General features: G+C 42.9%; 1 long non-coding RNA gene across 4 annotated transcripts in view; it reads left to right on the forward strand.

The window, feature by feature from the left end:
- LOC114011669 (uncharacterized) overlaps positions 1–21,647 on the forward strand; it is a 268,684-nt gene that overhangs the window by 34,922 nt on the left and 212,115 nt on the right. The gene's annotated exons all lie outside the window — the stretch shown is intronic.

A 21,647-nucleotide genomic window follows, 5' to 3' on the forward strand; every position in this document is an offset into this window, starting at 1 on the left:
TGTTTGTTTTTTGTTTTTTTTTTTTTTTCTTCACCGTGCACAAGCATGCTTTGCTTTTTAGCTGAGAAATTCCACTCTTGTCCTAATGGTGGTGATGACCCTCACCTGTGAGTTTAACTACAGGAAGAACAAGTGATAGTGTATGAGGAACAGAAATGAAGGTCTTTCGCATGGTCCTTCTCTCCAAGCCTTGAAAATGATCTTCTGGAGATATTTCTGTGCCTACTGGAGGCATTTCTGTCCAAATTCTACCATTATTGCAGAATGTCTCGAATTTTAGAACTATAGGGCACCAAGAAAACACAGCAGAATAATATAACTGTAAGAATCTGTTACCCAGGCATGGCTTTGGTGGTTGTTCTGCCTCCAGAAGAAAACTTTCTGAGTTTTTCTTATTGCAATGAGATGTTCTTGGTTGGTAATGTGTGGAATAGGACTGTCACATGATTTTTCACTTGTAAGATCAACTGTGATTTTTTTTTTTAATTAACTCTTCATGTGAGTTCTTTTCCTTGCATCATCAGACTTAATCATCAAGATTGTGATAGTTTTTCAGAAATTACCAATCACTGAAAGAATGTTATACTAATTTTGTTCCTTCTGAAGGCACTGAAGTGCATCTGAAATGTTGTTTTGTATCATGTATTGATTTTTAAATTTACTGAATGATGATGCAATTCATCAGCTTCAGGAGTAGAGCTTAAATTGTAAGATTTTTATAAAAAAAGTCATGCCATGGCTTCTAAATACCATCACTTGGTTTGTCCAGTGGTCTTGTGCTGTATGAAAGTGTGAGCAGCTCTGGGCTTGTATGGTTGTGCGTGTGGGAGGTACCTTATGGATGTGTTGACTGGTTGAAGTGCGAACAGCCATGCAGAAGACTATGTTGAAGGCTCTGCCCACACCACTGTTCCTCTGCCCTGGGCCCGGGAACAGCTTGTGAGCATCTGCAGAGGGGAAAGGCCTGCCTGGGGGATGTGCCAGCGCCAAAGCCAAGAGAGCTGAGATGAGATAGGCTGATCTTTAGCTATTGGGACAGCGAGAATGGGAAGGACGTAGAGCAGCAACATGTCTTTGAGAGCTTTGACTGCCTGTCTTTGGGAAAGGTATTCCTGGAGAGTCCTTCCTGGAAGTGCTGCCTCCTTTTTATGCCTGAAAGTATTTGTGTATGTTTTTTTCCAAAAAGTTATCATTCTTGCCTTTAAAGAGAGCTCACAGTCTGTGGTGTGGCCACAACTGGTGGAAGAGCAGGTCTACGCCAGAAGGAACGTGCCTGTTTTTCCCTGCTGGGGGGTCCCCTGTACATCTGTCGGCCCCCCAGAAGGACGAGGGGAAGGTGCTACAGGCTGAATATCCATCCTGGGGCTTGAGCCTGCCCCAGCAAACTGTGCCTTTTGTCTGTCTGATAGTGATTTTTTTCCTTCTCTTCAGTAGCCTTAAAGTTATGTGGGTGTTTGCAGGGGTGCGTGTATATTTAATGTCTTGCCTGAGTAAACGTCTCACCTCTTTGCCAGAGTCTCTAAAGGAATGGTGCACCTTTTAATCAGTAATGCCTTCAGACAGTCGATATAAAGGCCACCAGGATTAGAATTTAAGAATATTTCATGCTTTTGAGACAGCACCCGGAGATTCAAACTTGCTGCGTCTCAGAAATTGCCTGCAAAACTGCATTGTCGGTTGTGTTTGTTTCTAGGAGAAGCTCTTGTTTTACATGTTGGTCTCCAGAAACAGGCAGCCCAGAGCAATGGTGGCTGCTGCTGGCCACGCATCCAGGCACAAGGTGTAATTGTGCATTTTTCTGATGCTGCAGCTTCTCAAAAAGGTGCCGATCCTGACACGGGCATATTGCTCGTGATGGTCAGCGGTGGATTTCGGTCCCTTTGTTAATGGTCAGGGATTTTTAAGCATGAGTGCGTGCTTTCATCCTTCTTTTTTTTTTTTTTTTTTTCTAGTTGATTATGATCTTTCACATCACGTTATTTCAGTCACTCCTATTATTTTAGTCTGGTGTATTTATAGAAATTCTGTCATTCTGTTTCTTCAGATACAGAATTGAGGTAAATAAAGCTAATTTACGTAATGTGGTGGTTCTTATTTCTTTTTGTATGGCTTTAAAACATTTTGTCTAACTTTTATGTTTTGTCTGACAAAAAAAAAGGGTTTGGTTTATAAAAACTTGTTTTCAAAAGGCTGGTATGTCCAGGAGCTTTCAAAAGACACTGTAAGGTGATATGACTATTCTTCATTTCTAAAGCTGACTTTTTTTCTTTTTGGCACTCAGTAGAGTGACTGGATGGTGGACTTGGTGGCATGTGTGCTTTGTTCTTTGATCTGGAGTTTATTCTGTTTTCCAAGGAGGATTTTTTTTTTTTTTTTACTACTTTGAACATAATTACTGTGTTTCTTGCTATAAATAAATTGGAAATGATTCAGTGTCACAAACACTGTCATAGCATAAGGATAGAAAAATAACTCCAGAAAACACAAGAAACCATTTTAAACACAGTAAGTGTAACCAATTAGCATTCACTTAGTGGATATTAAGAGAACTTGCTTTCTCTAAAGCTGCTTTAAAATCCACACTACTAATCTGTTAAACCAGGCTGGATCATATTGGCAATTTACAGAAGAATTTTTCATTGATTCTGTCAGAAAAAGCAGAAACATTTTGAAGGTTATGAGGAAGGTGCCCCTAGTGTACAGAAAAATGAGATGTGCTTGCAAAATAGCTTAAAAACATGAAACTGAATAAAACCGTGGAATAAAATCTAGCCAACTGCAGAAAAGATTTAATGGCCAGATCAACCGAGCTGCTTTCCGAAGCGTGTGAAACACATTGGGTAGCTAACTCTGCACCTAGCTAATGCTCTTCATCACAATTGCATATCGGGATGATACTAAGCACTTCAATTTACTTTGATTTCTAAAAATACAGCACTTTGTGATAGGTAAGTGCTTGTGCTTTTAATAAGGCTTGCTTATATTGTCCCTTAGGAGTTAAACTGAGTAAAACTGATTTTCTGTTACAAAGCATTTTCCAATCTAAATAAAACTCCTTAGTGGATGCCACATTTAGCGTGAGGTGTTTTCTAAGTTTTTTTTAAAACAAATCTAAAGTAGTTGTTTGTGCATGGAGCATATGTGTACAGGGAATGCGTTAGCAGCATTGTACCCTCCTTTTTGACCTTGGATTGACCACGAGGTATAGTTTTCACTGTAAGCGGCAAAAGCTGGTGATCGATAACAGCAGTGGAGATTGATGTGAGCTCCAGGTTTGTTTCTGTGTTTTGTGCCAGGTTAATGGAATAACTGAACTGTTCAGGAAACCTGCTCTGGCCAGAGTAAGTAGGGTCCTGATCTTCACTGACATGCGTAATTTTAGTGCTATGTGTGTTCAGTTTTACTTCTGCAGGAATGTTCCGTTAGTGAACTTAAATCTTTTAATTGGCAAACACGAACTTGTTTGTGATCTGGGCTACTGTTATTTACAGGCACTGGAGGCCTGTCGTGGGCAGAGATGTGGTTTCGCTTTGCAAACCTAGAGGTGACTTGCGCCCCTTAGTTTATGGTGTAAATATTTCTGGTGCATCGACAACTGGTTGGAGCTTGCCAGGAATGGGTTATTTTGGGGGGATGCAGAGGGGCTTCTTGGAGAGCCTTGCTTTCTGCAAACGCGTCTAGTCAAGCCAATGTTACTGTAGCAATGCCCTCACCCCCCCCCCTTTTTTTTTTTACTCCAGAAAGCAACCAGTGTGCAATGAGTAATGCAAAAAACTAATTAAAATTAGTGCTTATTTTAAACTTTGTTAGGTATTTTTTTCTGCTAGTTTGTTTCCATCTCTTTCACTCAAAAATAACAGCATGAAGCCTTACTGCCTGCTAAGGTGGGGGCCCCTAGCGTGCAGCAGGGCAACCGTACCTGCAGCGCATCCCGGGGCTGGCACAGCTTATTCCTTAGCCATGCGTGGTGCTTTCTCTGACCGAGAACTGCCATGGGATCTATGGTTCCTTGTCCTTTTAAGCTCTTTTTCTGCACTTTCTGGCTGGGGGAGAGCTGGCAGGAGAGCAGGTTTGACGTCTGTTGCAGGTGCTGTTGTGAGGCATGTGTGTGGTGGGTATTGGTGACGCTTAAACTTCTATCTTAAGCTAGAAACAGAGGCCAAAATACTAGTTTTCTGTTTAAAAGTACATGCAATTTATCTGTTCTGCTTCTGGTCATCTGTTATACAGTTATACAACTTCCATTTGAAAATACGACTGGACCATATTTTAATAAATAATGGTACTATAAATACTGTATTGTTATTTTAGATATTATTATGAATATTGATATAAACGATTATATTTATATTACTAATGGCAATATAAATATAATAAATCCCTCCAAAGGGATATATGAGCTGTGTTCTCAAGGGTGTGGGAGAAGTCTTCGCGTTACAGTAACCCAACAATGGTTGCAGTTCATCACCAGCAGCGGTGCTCTGCATAGTGCTGGAGGGTAACGGGTAGTGTTCTGTGGAAATAACGCTTTTTTGTGTTTGTCTTTAAAAACAGAGGATTTAAGGGGTAGAAGAAGAAAAAAAAAGCCCTATATAAACAAGGTGAAGTAGGCTGTGTGACCCCAAGAATCGGTATTTGTTTTAGAGCGCTTGGTGTTAGCCATTGTGTGTTCCGTTTCCATGTTGAGAAAGGCCTGCAGGCTGAGGAGCCATATCATGGAAATACTTTAAGCTTTGAATGTTTGTTCAACTGAAATTTCTCTTTCACAAAGGTAGAGAATATATTTCTTTTCACGAGACACAACTGCGTCTTTAAACTGATCATCAGCCTTAGTGGGTAACTAAAGCCATGTACGTATGTAGCACATAAGGTTCTCTTTCATCTCTTTTTCTCCACGGATGAATTCAGTAAGACTTGTATAAAAACTATTTTAAAAGTTATTTTTCATTTTGGATCATGGGTGTTTTATGTACACGAAGGGTGTTTTGAAAGGGCTCTCCTTGGATGCGGAGGCGAGAGCTGAGGGGCGAGCAGAGCTGCGCCATGTGCGTTGGGGACCCACGGAGGTTTCGCGTTCCTTGCTGCAGGCGCCTGAGCCTTTCCACCGGCACAGCAGAAGGGAAATGGGTGGTGTTGGGTTTTGCTTTGAGACTTGCCTGCACTTTGTTCAGCTTGTTTCCCACCTCTGCTCTTCGTTTCTGGACCAAGCACAGCACCAGCGTTAAGTAGTTTGAATTCTTACAAGTTCTGCTCCCCATTATAACTTCTGCCTTTCAAATCCTTTTGCTGCCTTTGCAAACTCGATCAGTGCAAAGGTATTTTTTATTGAAAAGTTATAATGGTGCTCAACAGATAATAGGGACTCACACTCCTGGGGTAGGCTGGACCTATAGTACAAAGGCCTTCACAGATAACAAATACTTTTTTTTTTCCTTCCTTTGTTTTCCTGCTCTGTTTTGCCAAACAGTTGGCACTGTAGTTTAATGTAGTGGAAGATAAATTTTTGATTTCCAAATACTTGACAGTGTTTCCATGTCTTAACTGTGGGGTACTGCAGCCTTACCTATCGACAGCTCAATGTTTTGTATGAATTAACAGGGGAAACGTACATACTTTGGCAACTCAGAAAAAGGTAAATTGTGTTTTGACAGTTGTAGAGACTTTGAAAGATACTTTGGAGTATGATGAATTTTAATGGCAGAGATGCATGAGCTGCCTTAGCCCTTAGCTGATGGCTTCACACTCCATACCTACAGCCCCAGGAACACAACTTTATCGGTTTGCCGTTATCTGTTGTTTTAAAGTTGCCTTTGCAACTCTAAGCGCAGTGTGCAAACAGAGTTTTTTTGCCTGGGGACCCAAATAGAAGCTGGGGGATGTCAAAATTGTTTGTATCACCGCAAAAGTTAAATGAGTAACTTTTTGTATGATTTTGTGGTCTTTCATGATTGTGAGCCTGCACGCATATCGTGTGTGTGTAACTGGAAGCATCAGAGGTAGGGTCTTGTTTCTCTTCAGATACGCTAGTGCTGTGGCAATTTTTGTGTTGCCGGTTTTAAAACTGCTGTGTTGAGGGTTGGTTGTATTCAGCAAAAGGTGGTTGACTCACGGGGGTGATACACTAGGTTCTCATTAGATGTATGGCCATCCTGCGGTTAACACAGTCTGCTATTTTTATATTTTCCATGTCTTACTGCTTGAAAAAGACACTAATTTATTACTTAATTTTTTTCTCAGTGCCATAAAAGAGCATTTCCATTTTTCATGGTCTAGTTAATGAAGGAAACACATTCTTTCCCACTAAAATAATTGCTAAATATCCCTAGTGTCCTAATATCAGGTCAGGATGCTCAGCTGACTATGACAGCAGGATAGAACTTGTCACCCCTATTTGAAAATTTGAGTTCAAGCATCAGCAAGCACCTCGTGGAGGTCCCAAAAGCAGCTGGTAAGCCTTTTGTTTGCTAAACTTTTCCATTGCAGTATAGCACAGTGAGGGGTACTTAGGATTTCTTAGAAATAAATATGTAAGCCCATAATATAAGTGATTTCTAGTTAAAAAGAGGAAAAAATATCATATATTTTTCTAAGCCCCAAAGCAAAAAATTATTGCGTAGGCTGATGCTCCTAAATGTGGAAAATGAAGGCAGAGTGAAAATTAGACCAGCTCCCAATAGTTTGCTCATGCTTTTACCAACTCTTTTTAACATCTTTAAATTCTAAGTGTGAACATATTTTATTTAATGTGTGACAGAAGGCACAGGCTTTTCTTTCCGTTTTCTAGCAGCCCACACTTTTCATAAACTAATGGATATTAGTATGGAGTGTGGTTTTCACTGTAGGAAAATAATTCCCAGCAGTGTTTGACGGGTGGAGGGAAGAAAGGATCCGGATTGATATATTTAGTTGAGGCACTGAGTATTTAGTTTTCCTTCTTGCATTTGGTTAAAATGAGTGTCATTTTTTCCAATTCATCAGTGTCTCAGATTTATCCCCTAACGATCCATAGCGGATGCAGTGCTTTGCAGTCAAAGTTACAAGGCACAGTAATTCATTGCCATGTTAATGATTTGGTTTGGCTCAGGAGCACAGTTTTGGGGTACAGTTGGGGCACTGGGAGTCAGGGCTGACTCTGGCCACATTGTGGGGCAATCCTGAGAGTACAAATTGGATTTATTTCAGATAACACCAAGCCAGAAGATTCATATCCAGTGCGTACTTAGAACACTTTGCCTCCTAGTTCCCTCTCTAGATGAGCTTCAATATGTCCCCACAATGAAGTAAAACTCCTGAGATGTGTGTTGTGCTTAATGTTGAGTCTTTAATACCAGGAGTGTTGCTCTACTCATCTGCTTCCAGTGGGCAGCCTAGCCAGGAGGCTGCTGGAATGGCCTAGAAATAGCGTGAGAGGAGTGGTACGGGTTGGGATTTCTTCTCTAGCTCGGATGAACTCTGGGAAAGTTTTTTGTTTCTAGGCTTCATGGAGATTTTTGTCAGGTTGTATCGGTGCCTCACTTGGAATACTCCATTGGTTTTGAGTAACAATATTTAAATTAGCACTTTTATTTTATGTGAAATCACTAGATTGTGAGGTTTCTGGAGCTCCTCTCAGTGAAATCTTCGTGGTTGCCAGCTGGCTTCTTTTCTGTGATGGTGGATATAATGTGTTTTAATTCTAACTTCAAAAAAAGTTCATTACTAAATTGAGTAGTTTAAAATTTAACACCGTAGCTGCTACAGTAATGCAAATGAGGCACCAAACATTCATTATTAATAACCACTTAAGCATAGTTAGCATTTCTGTAGCTTTGGTATCTGGCAAGACTGTCATGCAAAGCCTGCCTTGAATACTTCCTTCCATCAGCTGTTTCAAAGCCTCCTGGTTATGAGCTTTTGCTTTTTGTTGGTTTTGTGACTCCAGATAGCGTTATAAACAAGTGCACTCCTGTTGGGCTCGTGACCCCAGCTATAACTGCTGTGCCCCTGCTTGGGGATCACAACCCCTCGTTTGGGACGTGCTGCATTAGGACAACATGAAAGAGTTGCCTTACCCTAATGCGTTAGGAGGGATGTGTGAGTACCTGTCAAGAAAGCAGTGAAACAGATTAATCGTGCAGAGGGTTGTTGTCTTCCAAAGTAAAACTAGAGATAATTTCTCCATGTTCAGTGTTTTAGGAATAACTTATGTTCCACTCCTCATTGATTATGTACCTGCCATCTAAAAACAAAATACCAAGGACAGACATGTTAAATATATTTATGGTAATATTTAATTAACCAGCATGAATTTCATGCAAATGCTTGTATTTTCTTTGGAAAGTAAAATAAAGGCTTTAAGTGAAGATCATGTGACAGACCAGTCCCCCTCACTCTTGCCCAACGCCACGAGCCTTTCAAAGACAGAGATGAAGTCTCACATTGAGAACTTGTGTCAAAGTTCAGCCTGGAAAGACTTGTTTTATCACCCTTAGACCAGTGGTTTCTAGCAAAGATAGTGAGGATGTTGCTTTTTTTTTTAGTGTTGTGAGTGTAATTCTTTTGTCTTTTTAAGGTAAGAAAGTTGGGTATATTGTTCTAACGTCTAATTTCCTTTATCATTTTTGTACCACAGTAGGGATTCAGTAAGTCCAGCTCTCTTGGTCTGCAGGTGTAGTTTAGCCCTCTTCTGGATTAATTTATGCCATATGTGATCAGTTTTTTAAAATTAATGAAGCTTTGTTACTCGAGAGAGTTTTTCCCTAGAGAATGACAGTCACCTGTTCTTCTGAGACAGAAGAATTAATGCTGATTCAGGTTGGTGATGCTGCCTGTGTTACTGTTGGGGTTTGACCCCAGCAGTAACGAAGCACCACGCAGCCGCTCGCTCACTTCCCTCCTCCACCATCCCCAGAGGGACAGGGAGGAGAATCAGAAAGGAATGTAAAACTCGAGGGTTGAGAGAAAAACAATTTAGTAATTGAAATAAAATAGTAAACTAATACAACAATGACATTGTAAAGGAGGGAGAAGGGGAGAGGGATGAAATCCAAAGGGAAGGGAGCGAAGAAAACAAGTGATGTGCAATACAACTGCTTACCACCCGCTGACCGATGCCCAGCCAGTCCTCCAGCAGTTATCGGGAGGCCCCAGCCAACTCTCCAGATTACATACTGAGCCTGATGTCCCGTAGTACGGAATATCCCTTTGCTCAGTTGGGGTCAGCTGTCCTGGCTATGTCCCCTCCCAATGTCCCATGCCTCTCCAGCCCACTCGCTGGCATGGCCCAAGAGACAGGAAAGTCCTTGACTTAGTATAAGCATCGCTTAGCACACCGATGCTTTTAGTTGTTGGTATCAACATTGTTCCCACACCAAATCCAAAATACAGCACTGCAGCAGCTACTAAGAAGAAAATTACCTGTATCCCTGCTGAAACCAGGACAGTTATTTCATCTCTCTAGCCTTAAAAGTGGTTTGAGGCTTCTAACTAGTGAAGCCTGGAAGTTAAGAATCACAAACAGTAATATTGAAAATACAAAGGGCCTTTTTGGCTCTTCGTGACTCTAAACATCTTACAGCACTTTTAAGGAGGTAAAGGACCCATATCTACCTCATCCCTGACCATTTGTAAGCAGCCTAGGATGGTGTCCTGCCTGTCTTTACTGACAGGAGTCCTTGTGATCTATGGACAAGTAGAATTCACACCATTCAGGCATGACTTGGTTCATAGGAAATGTGGCTGAATCCCCGCCGACAGCAGTGTGTCCTCTGCAGAGACAGCTGCCAGGCCCTCTGGGTGGCCAACGAAAAGTGGGATGGAGGTCTGCAGTTCTACAAACAGGGCTGAGACTCCTGGGCTCTGTGTCAGTGACATCACTGGGCAGGCTTTGCCTTGGCTGTTACAGATGTGGATGAGGGCCCACGCTGCTTCTTCCAGAGGTGCAGGCAGCTGTCCAGTCACCCTGCTCCCCACTGTACCCTTGGCCTGACAAAGTTATGTTAGAGCTGAGGGCAAGGAGCACGCCCCCCGTCCGTGGTCGTTATGCCAGAGAGCTTGGCTGCAGGTTGGTTGACTGCCATCAATAATGGCTCAATGCTGTTGAGCGAAGCAACGTAACCCACGAAATCTGTCCCGTGAAAGCAGAGGAGGCTCTGTAAGAGGTAGTTCAGGACAGTGCCAGGAGGCTCTGCTTCCAAACTCTTGACTGTATGTTGTGTGGATGCAGGGCTGGTATCTTTTAATTTTAACGCTCTTAAGGATCATCCCTGTCAGTAACGTGTGTTGCGTTGCTGTTGGTTCTGTTCAGTCTCTCATTCCGTGATATTGGCATTCATCAGGGGTCGTCCGTGTTTGTTACTCTGTTAAAAATGTGATTCTCAGGTGAGTCGTCTCCTTCATCCTTTTATAACTTGGTAGTCTTCTCAAAGCCAGCTGCTGTAGCACATACGCTCTTTTGTGTCTGTGGTCCCACCGCAGAGATCCATCAAGTGCCGAGCCCGCTGCCTGGTGCTGGTTTGCTTTGTACCTTTCCTCGAAGGTCAAGGTCAGGCTGAACATGTATCTTAAATGCCTTCTGGGGGTGACCTTGGGACCTACTCTGCTGCACGCAACTGGAAGACCATCTTTCTTTCCCAAAAGAAAAGTCAGTTCTTCAAGGTTTTTGCTGTTGCGCACGGATTCCTGACCTGCTCTTTAGTCTGGCTTTCAAACTCCTCGATATCCAAGATATGAATTGCAAGGGGGAGAGGCAGACCTGTGCTTTATTCCCTTGTGTAGCAGCACGAGAGGGGGTGGTTGGCAGTCAGGCACACCAAAACCGGGACCCAAGCATGTGCTGCCCCAGAGCTGGCTGTACTGTGTGCTAAGTGACTGGCACTGGAGCTCAGAATTGAGAGATTCCCCTTTAACAGCTCCAAGTACATCAGGTTTATAGGACTCTGGAGTAGTTAAAATGTCTCCTAGGAAAAATACTAGCACTTAAGGGCTTGCAGCGTCGAGCACTACCAAGTAGTGTCTGTGGCGTGGTGCATGAGGTATAGGGTGCTATTTGCTGAATGTATTCACAGTTATTGAACACTTTGTCTCTGTGCTCGCTTGTTCTGTCACTGTCTGATTTTTAACGTGTTCTGATTTAAATTTGAATTTGTTTGTTAGACTGCCTTTGTGAACCTCTAATCATTTCTGTTAAAATAAGAGGACAATTACAGCTGTGGGGAAAAAATAGCATGTTATGACTGCCTAGCTTGTGATGTAATCCTGCTAATATATTAACTTTAGTGAAACTACAGTAAGTACTTTAGCTGTTGAGTCCAGCTAACCAGTGTTAGAAGAGAGGGAAGAAGCCTGTTGAGATGCAACATCAGCCTTACTGGCTTTGTGATGAAAGAGTACTCTCGGAAGCATAATCTTATTTTTCTTTCATCAAGCAGAAAACAATTAGTCAAATATTATTTTCGCCTTGACAAGTGCTTTATCACAGCCTCAGATTTCTGTGCTTGGAGGCAAAGAGCTTTTTGTATGCAAAGACTCCGTTTTAAGACCTGCTAAAGAGGCAAAAAGCTTCCTCGTGGAAGTCTCATCAGTACTTTGATACGTAACTGCGCTGGCTTGTAGTGGGAAGTGTCTTTGGCAGAGGTTAAACCGAAACTGTAATAAATCAGTACATTGCGCTAATAAGAAATTAATGACATTAGTTTCTTCCATGTCTGGAAGACTGCAAACATCGGATCTTTGACACAGTGGAGTACAATGCCAATGTGTTGACAGGGAACGATGTAATTAGCATTTTGAACAGCTAATGAATGAATACTTGGTATTTACAGGCTGTGGATGAGTTCACCAAATGTGTTTGTTTTCTGACTTTTCTGTGCACTCTCTAAAACTGTAAAGAATAGTATTTTCTCAATTTATTTTGAAAGTTGAGTCTCAGTATTCTGAATTTGAGAAGAAACTGCATTTTATTTATTTATTTTTAATACTACCAAGACGATTGGTAGACAGTTGTTTTCATTGTACACTAAACTTCTGAGCAGGCTTTTGGGGATTTAAAGATTGCAATGTTCTGTGAAGAACTAAAGAAACGCTTTGCTTGGTCCAAGCTAGTTTGATCTTCTAATAGACACTCATGGTTGTTAGGTCTAAAAAGCAATTTGAACAGGTAGCCCTCCTCTTAAAGAATTTTAAGACCTCTGAGGGTCCTCTGGCATTCATATAGGCCTTCTGGAAGGGAAAAATATATGGTTTAATGGTTTTGTGGTTTCTGGCAAATGATCTGTGTAGCCAGTTATCGAAAAAGGTGCTGCCAATAGCCTAATGAAATACTGGGTAATACTTTCATTCACAAGATCAGAGTGTTTCTCAAAATGAATTTTATCTGAGGCTATAATGATGACTTAGCCAATTTCAGTTAATGGATCAGGGTGATAGTATACATTGGTTACACAGCCTGCCTTGCATGTGAATAGGGGCTTGCTTTTCTTTATTAAGAAGCAGCAGCAGAAACAAAATAATGGTTGCTATGTGTGGTGTTTATAAATATGCCAGTTAAACATAAAATTGCCTGCGGAATCTGTTGATATTTCTTCTCTTGGCCTCTGTAAGTCTTTCCCGGCAGAGTATTTAAGAGGATGAAAAAATTACTTTATGAAGTTGAAGTTTGTATTCTATCTTCTGAGAGCAATTAATTTCTTAATAGTGAGAAATAAAGCATATGGCACTTAATTTTGATACAGGCATGTTCTTGTTTTAAGTAATTTTATTGGTGTTTATCTCAAGTTATATCAGGTGTCTACTTTAGAGATAGGCGGAAAACGCCCTTTCTGCTGCCAGTTGTCTTGACAAAATAAAATACCGTAGAGATACTAAAATAATTAAAGACAAATATAGACATTTTTGCTTGTATTTCCAGAAAAGCGAGAAATGCAAATGACAAATGTCTGAGTGTTTTTTTCCCTTTTACTTTGAGAATATATTGGGTTGTAAGACATGGGCTAGTCTATGCCCAGTCAAGGCAATTGCGTTTGTGTGGTGTTATGCAAAAAGATAATGTCTTCCCAGAGTCTGAAAACTAAATATGATAGATAAAAGGCTCTGAGGACAGTCTGTGGAGAAGCTTTTGTTTTCTAGTCCTAGTTTTCTCTTTTCAATGTTGCTGTGGGGAGCATGAAGTACTTGTTTGCTGGCTATCATTACCTTCAGCACAGAGAGCCACGTTTTCCCAGGAATAGCTACGTACCCCATGAATGGAGGGAGATTTTTATGTATTTAGAGCCAAACCTCTGGAAACCCCTGAAGGCTAAGACTGGATCCTTGAGCTAGTCTGGGAGCCACTGGAGTGTATACTGCACCCACTGACATGGTCTTTGTGGGGCTTACTTGGCGAGTATTCAACTTAAGCTGCAGCTTCTGCTGGTTTTGCTCCGTCTCCACAACAGCGACCCCAATGGCACCTTGTTTGCTGGGAAGGACATATCGTTGCCAGGACATCCTCAGCACTGCCAGGAACCCTGATCGAGTCAGGTCCAAGGTTCCATACAGATGCGATGAATACAGTACATACGGCTTAAATTGAAGGGGAAGGTTGATTTTTGGGCTTGGTTCTTCAAATGTTTCCTCTGTTCTTATCAGTGTGACTTCTCTTGTGCCAGCTTCTTTCCATGTGGACACACATCTCTTGCTGTTCTGTTGACATTTTCGTGATGGGTTGGGTGTGCTCGCCAACAAGGGGAGATAAAGCCGGGTGGTGTGTGTTAGTATATTGCTACCAGATGTGACATCCAGCAGCTGCACAATAGCTTCCAGAAATCTGAGCGTGCAGCAGAGTATCAAAGACTCCTCCTTCCCTCTGCAAAGCAGTAATTGGTGGTGTTCATTTTGTGTGTGTATGGGCTTTTTTCTTTTTTCCCTTTTCCCCTTTTTTTCTTTTTCCTTTCATTGTGGGATGCTGAGTCTCTGGAGACACCTTCTCTTGCCTTCCTGACCAGCACCTGGCCCACCAAGCATTAATTCAACACCTCAACTTCAGCTTGCCTCAGTTTTTTCCCATCCTACTCATTCTGGTATGTGGGATGGTTGGCAGCTATTCTGTGATCCTTATTCTTTTTCAGACTAGCTTGTTGGAGGCTGTGGTGTGTGGGTCTTTTTGTCTCTGTTGGAGGTAGATGAGGTGTTGGGCTGGGAATGGGTGAGAGCTTAGGACTACAGGAGTGAAAAATTAACGGGAAAAAAGCAGGGAACACTTGATGTACCTGTAGCTCCAAGCTGTCATGTGTATTAAAGCACCAGAGACCCTTATTTCTGACTGATGGAGAAAGTGTTACCCACAGTGATCTGTGCAAATGACAGCTCTTAAAACTTGATAAAAATCTTTGCCTGCCTTAGAGTAGCAGAGACCCTGAATTTCTTTCCCTTTCCTTAAAACAAAAGGGCAGGTGTATGGCCTTGCTGGTCAGATTTAATCACAGTCCTGGAACTGGCTTATGTGTGTTAATGTTGTTTATGATGTAAACACAGAGCAGAGAAGTAAGACATTCCTTCGTTTGCTTGAGGTTTTTAGGCTGCAGAAGTTAGTGGTTGGCCCATTTCCGCTAACAGCAAATCAGTTTTCTGCTGATGATCTGGGTTTAAATAAAAATCGTATTGCAGCATTAGCAAAGGCATCACTAATGCTATTAGGTAAGGAAAAAAATTTTCTCTTCTGCTATAGCTGATTTGAATACTGTTAGATGATTAGTGTCATTAGTAGAGGGACACACAAGGCCTTCTATAAGGGAAAAAGCAATGCAGACTTGGAACGTCCTTATTGTACAGCATGTGTGATGAGCAGAGTGGTGTCAAAGCAAGAGCCTTAACTGAGGAGTTATGCCATTGCAATGAATAAAGAAGCAGTGGTTGTTGATCTGCTAGCCCTGGGAGTGTCGGTCTGTATTCATTGGTACGTATTTCCAACTGGTTTATCTGCTTGGGTTACCATGTGTTAAATTAATGTAGTGGTTTTTGGTTTGGAATTTATACCTAAGATTGTTTTAAGATAAATGGTAATGTTTAAAAATGACCATACAACAATCCCCTCTTCACGTTATAATTTTCCCCACATGAAGTAGCACAAACTCAAAAAATTGAGTAGCAAGTCTGTACTTCAGAGGGAATGTAGACAATATGAGGTTGAAAGTATCCAAAATGACTGAAATCCAAACCCCTCCAAAACTGAAAAGATGATGAGCTACAGGAACTCAGCTCTGGTCTGCAGTGACATCAAACAGTGATCAGTGCATTTCAGTATTTGTGCTACTCGGCTGAGCATTTTTTCTAACAAGTAATTGTATGTATTTAGTTGCTGTAGCAGTGTAAATGTTGGTTTGGTGCATTCCTGTGTCAAGTTCAAATAGTGAGAAGTTATTTTTTAATATTTTTTTTATATACTCTAGACTTTTGGAGCTACTGAAAGGACGTGTTTTAGATGTGCTTAACAAGGTGGTAAAGTCAACGCTTTTTAAATGGGAAATGTATTCTAGAGTTGACTTTTTTTCTTTTAAATTTATTAGTGGAAGGGACTTCCTAAATGGTTGCCTACTATATGCAGGCATATATATATATATATAATACTATATATTCCAAAGAGAATTGACATTGAAGCATCACATTTTGCTTTGTTTCTCTTCAGTAGAGTTGTCAACACATTCCTCCTGCCCCAACTTGAGACAGTGGCTTGGATGACGGTATCACACCCAGGAATGTCAACCAACGAATGCAGGTTTAGAAGCTGCTCAGTGCTGCTGGTGGCTGCACACCTTTCCCAGGGTCACTGCAGAAAAAAGACCAGTGCTTGTGAATGCATCTGAACTGCTCCAGTCCAGTGTCCAGTGTCTTTAGCTTGAACAGCAGCTGGTGGTAATGAAGCATACGTGCAGCTGCTCCCAGGGCTTGGCTTGCTGGTCTGGCATATGGTAACAGGCAAGAAAGGAGGAGGAGGGTGGGAGAGATATTAAAGCCTTAAATCACAGCAGCTGTTGAAGTGAGTGCACGTCAAAAGCTTATAGTTAAAAACATAGCCCACCACAGTGGGTGGTGTGCCTATGAGTTGGTAGCTCATCTTCCTTAAGTGCTGTGCGTTTTCCACGCTGAAACATCTCTCTCTCTACAGCGATTGGTAGGAGCATCGATTGCATGGAGTGTGTCACAGGACCAAGGCTGGAGGCCTAAAGTATACAATGTGCAATGTGACTATCCTGATGCTTCTGTGTCACCAAAGACCGCGGGCAGACATGGACTGAATGTTAAAGGGGGTGACTGGAGGAGGCTAAAGCAAGCAGAGCAAAGCTCCTCAGTCCTCTCAAAACCGCTATGTGCGGTCACAAATTGTTAGACAGTTACGACAGAGGGAGAAGGAACAGTTTTGTGGTCAAAGCACTGGGCTGGTGTCAGGAGATGTGGTTTCACTGCGATAAAATTCCTGTTCATCTGTATCTCCCATGCTTCTGTGTTCCCTTATGGAGCAGAGGTGATCGCGCTTCTCTCTTGCCTTGCTTGCTTTGCTGGCTGTCTGGGGCAGGGAAAGTTCATTGCCCTGCCTGCAGGACACCAGGGCTTTTGTGGTCCGTCAGTGTTGCATTCCCACCTGACAACATAGGGCAAAGGTATATTGTCAAACATGCTGGCCGGCCCAGTGGAGCCAATATTTCATGTGGGAAAGGGAAGTGTCACCTCCAGTGTGTGTAGAGAAATGTACGCAGGCCAGGAGACAAGCAGGAGCTAGTGCAGCGTTGTGTGGTGATGGCTCCAACTCTGCTGGAGTAACGGGAACATGGTGGGACAGCATGTGGGGCTGGGTGCTGTGGGTGACAGATCAGGTTCTTCAGGACAGGTAGAAAGAGAAGGTGAGGACTGAGGAGGTCTTTCTCTAAATGAAGGAGCAGTGTGAATGTACGGAGCTCATCTGTGGGACAGGTGACAAGCGAGTAGAGAGCTTGTGGGTCATGACTGGGACAGGCGAGTATGGGGGACACCAGGATGGGAGTTTCTTACACATCACCTGATGATAAGAAAGCAGACAAAGTCTTTAGGAAAGTTGAGGAAGTGTCTGGCTCACAACCTGTGACTCTTACAGGTGACTGGAAGGTCTTTGACATCTGCTGGAAGAGTGACATGGTTGGACTCAAATCAGCAAGGATGTTTCTTGAGAGTATCGGGATTAACTTCTTGTTAGGGCCTTGTAGGGGTCAAACAGGTGTTACACATGATTGCATCTGCTATTCACAAAGACGGCAGAAGTCACTGGGAGAATGATAATGGCAGCCTTGGCTGTAACCGCCATGAAATAGAGGAGTCCAAGATCCGTAGGGGAGTGAGAAACGCAAGTAGCATGATGACAGACCCTGGATTTCAGGCAAGCAGGTATTCAGCTTATTCAGGCAGCTGGTACCGGAAAACTCAAAAGAACTCATGAAAGCTGGACATGTCTTGAGGGGCGATCTTTTCCAAGTGCAGGAGCAGTCTTCACTTGGGAAAACAATCCTGCCCAGCCAGTCTGGTCTCCCAAAATGTGATGGAGCTCCAATGCAAAAAGGCCATGTACAGGAGGAGGAGAAAGCAGTAAAAGAGGAATTTAGAAACATCGTCCAAGCACGCAGGGCCGGTGTTACAAAATCTCAACTGGAGTTGATGTGTGCAAGTGGTATTCAGGACCACAAGAAGAGTTTCTACCACTTGTACCTGTAGGAAAAGGCTGATTGAAGCCTGCTGCTGGGTAGGGTGGATGACTCCAGGGCAGTGGACACAGGTAAGGCTGAAGTACTTGTGCCTCCTGCTCCTCAGCTGTCATCAATAAATGCAAGCTGAGAGAAAATCTGCCATCTCCACCCTTTGAGGTTTTCAAGACACAGCTGGATAAAGACCTGAGCAAACTGATCCCACAGCTGGCCCTGCTTTGGGCAGGAGGCTGCACCTGACCTCAAAGGTCCCTTCCAGCATGAACAGGTCTGTGGTCCTGTGTCATGTATGTATTTGGGAGGGCTGCCTGCAACCATTTAACTCGCTTCTTAATTTTGAGGTGTGTGTTGTAACTCTGCATATCAGGGATAAATAGATTTGGCTATTTATATAGGAGGAAGCTAATTTTAAAACGTGTCACAATATGTGTTTGGCTTTCTCTTACTGAAGCTGTGTGTGTGAAGTTAAACACAGCTGGAGTAACCTACCCTTTAGAGGGGTGCATGCCCTGGTCTCTTGAGTAGTATGGGTCTGGGTCACACCAGCCCATGCACTACAGGCTTGGGGCAGAGTGGCTGGGAAGCTGTTCGGTGGAAAAGACCTGGGAGTGTTGGTGAACAGCTGGTCAGAGCCCCCAGAGTGCCCAGGTGGCCAAGGAGGCCAGCGGCGCCCTGGCTGGTGCCCGAAACGGCGTGGCCAGCAGGGCCGGGGCAGTGCCCGTCCCCCCGCGCCGGGCCCTGTCGGGGCCGCCCCTGGAGCCCTGGGCTCAGCTCTGGGCCCCTCGCTGGCAGAGGGACGCTGAGGGGCTGGAGCGTGTCCAGAGCCGGGCAGGGGCTGGGGAAGGGGCTGGGGCACAGGCTGAGGGGGGAGGCAGCCTGGAGAGGAGGGGGCTCGGGGGGGCCCTGATGGCTCCCTACAGCTGCCTGACAGGGGGCTGTGGGCAGGGGTCGGTCTCTGCTCCCAGGGAAGGAGCGACAAGACAAGAGGGAATGGAGTCACCGTTCCTGGGGGTGTTTAAAAAACACGTAGATGTGGCACTTGGGGATAGGGTTTAGTGGTGGCCTTGGCAGTGCTGGGTTAAGGGTTGGGCTTGGTGATCTCAAAGGTCTCTTCCAACCTAAACAATTCTGTGATTCTGTGGCTGGTTCAGTGGGGGGCTCTTCCATGCAGTCACCACTATGCTCCAAAACCCTTTATTGTGCTGCGGTGGGTTCCATATGGAGCCTCTCCACTTGTGGTTATGCCCACTTGTCAATAAAAGGTTGCTCAAAGGTGTCAACAGCATTTACTCTGCCCAAATCTTCTCGTCTGACGGGGCCAGTCCCAGTGCGGAGGAGGGTGCTGCTCCCCAGTCTCTCCTTTGAGTCTCACCTGCATGATGCCGTAGTCAACTTTCTTCCCACCCTGAACTTCTCCAAGCTGTTCCCCCATGTTGTTGAGAAGCTTCTGACCCTTGCCATGAAGGACTGCGTTTTGGTGATGAATGGGGATTGCGCTGATAGTTTGCTTATAAAACACTTTGGGAGCCTTCCCAGCGAGCGGCTCTATATCAGGATGTGAGAAGCTGCAGTGTGAATCACTGCGCTACCTTCTCTTGCCAAGCTTCCTGGGCCGAGGCTGTGGGGCTTAAATTCCAAATTGTTCCGTTTTTTTCTCAATGGGCTTGTGAAGAACTGCTGCTATTTTTTGTGCGAATAGCTATGAAGAAGCTGTGCGTATTGGGCTTATAGCTAGGGCGCTTTCCTGGTTTCAGAATAGTTTTCAAAAGCTATTTTTAAATTGCAAGGCGCTTTTGTAGGGTTATGTGATATGAGGAACTCTCTCCCTTTGCCCAAGGGAAGGATGGGAGAGGGAGAAAGGGGTCAGGTCTCCCTTGAACTGCAGCATTCCTGCCTGTACACAGCCTGCAACAAAGAACTTAATTGGAGTGCATTTTCCTGGTGCCCCCTTTCTCCCCATGCTGAATTCTTGATTTTTTTGAACACTGTTCAGCTCTCTATGGTGTCACTTCTAGCAGTGCTTCCTGATAAATTTGAAGGCATTGTATGTTTTAATATATTTTTAAATGTTTCTTTTCTCATGTGTGTGATTATAGTCTTGGGAATTTTCTTCCAGAGTTCTGCCAATGTCTTTAACATGTGTTTTACTCTTAAAAAATTCATAACGGATGTATTTCCTGGTTTTAAACTCTAATAGGAATACAGGAACCACAGTTTTCCCATCTGAGTGATAGCCTGGAGCAGGATGTGTGGCATACAGGCATACAACTGACTTTCACCAGGAGGAGGAAATGAACTGGCTACAAAGTAGGGAAAGTTCACCAGAAGTCATTGCTCTTCATTTATTTTTAAGCCAAGGTCTGAATCTGTAGGTAAAAAGACAAATTATATAATAAATGGAGTCTCCCTGCATGTTCATGTGCAGTGTTTAGATACCGGTGTTTACTGTGACAGTAGTGAGATTACGCAGCCTCATCTATTACCAGTGTCATCATTGAGCTCTGTCTGTCTGTCTGTTTGTTTTTTTTTTTTTTTTTTTTTTTTTTTAGAATGATGTTTTAATGCTATTCAGTGAACTACTGATGCATGTTTCCGTGGCCAGATTCTGCTGTGTTTCCAAGTTGTGTGTGGTGGAAGTGTACATAATTTTCCCAGATATGTCCTGTCAGCTTTTTGGTCCTTATCCTTGTTGGTGCCTGGAAAAGTGAGATAAAACAGCTTATCTTCTTTGAGACCTGTGCCGCATTCAAAGCTGCTTCAAAAGAGAAAAGGAACCTTGAACAGTTTTTCTAAAGTTAATATAAACTAATAGCAAAAAACCCCACCCCAAAACAAATCCAACAAACTCGGTGGCCAGAAACGTTGTTGTTAATGAGGCTTAAATATGCATTACTCTGAAGGATATGCAGACCAGTGGTGGCGGGTAAAGGTGTAACCTCTAGAATAGCCTAGCACTTTGGGGAAAAAACATGTTTTCCTTTTAAGTAAACTTTGGTCGCAATATGTTTTTTTCCATATCTTGCTGATTCTGTGGTGCTGAGTGTCCACAGGCAATGGAATGAGATCTGTATGGATGAAAAATATCTACTCCAGCTGTCACTTTTATATGAGTGCAGGAGGAAAGGAGTGAGGCATCCTCACTGGGTGCCCCCCCCGGCCCCTTTGAGGTTTAGTATAGTGTTAAATTTAGTGTAGCATTTCAGTGTAGTAATAAGAAGTGATATTGGTTTTTTTGTTTTAAATATATTTTGTTTTATAGTCTGTAAAATGGAATTTATCCATGGGATGCTACAGGTAGAGATAACTAGCTTAGCTTGGTGCAGTTTTTCCCTATCGCACTAAATTTGTTTTGATAGATGACATACACTAGGAAGAGCCCTTCAAAAGTAGGAGTTTCATATTTTAAAAATTGCTTTTGTTCATTTCCTGCTGTATTATTTTTCTGCTTCTTATTCAAATTTCATTTAGGTATGTTTTATGAGGCTTTCTTCTCTTCCTGCAATTTTTTGTGCCTTAATTCCTCACCTGTAAAATGGTACTGATATTTCTTCTTCCTTGATAGCTTTCCTCCTTATTTTTGCTGGGCTACCTATTTTTTTGTATTGAAGACCCAGTGTTGACCCCCAGATTAGAATTTGCATTGCTGATTACCTAGGAATGCAGCGGGTGCTGTCCTGGCAGGTTCTATTTAAATGATGGTTGAATATTCATTTCATTATTTTTTGAAAAATGGCAGAATTCTGACCAAGGAATGTGAAGGAGGGGTTTGCAGTGAGGATGGTTCAGAAAAAATATTCTCAGTTCTGTTTAACAAGTCTGTCTGTGGCTTTTCTCAGCTCAGCTATGTACCTGGGATTGGGTGAGACTTCAAGGCATTAGAGGGATTTGTATACATTAATGTTTTGAAAAACTTCAAGTGTGGGACTCCAGCAGCTATCCTTTCCAGCAATTCTAACAACAGAA

This window comes from Falco peregrinus, chromosome 3, assembly GCF_023634155.1.
Source record: "Falco peregrinus isolate bFalPer1 chromosome 3, bFalPer1.pri, whole genome shotgun sequence".
Classification (NCBI taxonomy): Eukaryota; Metazoa; Chordata; class Aves; order Falconiformes; family Falconidae; genus Falco; species Falco peregrinus.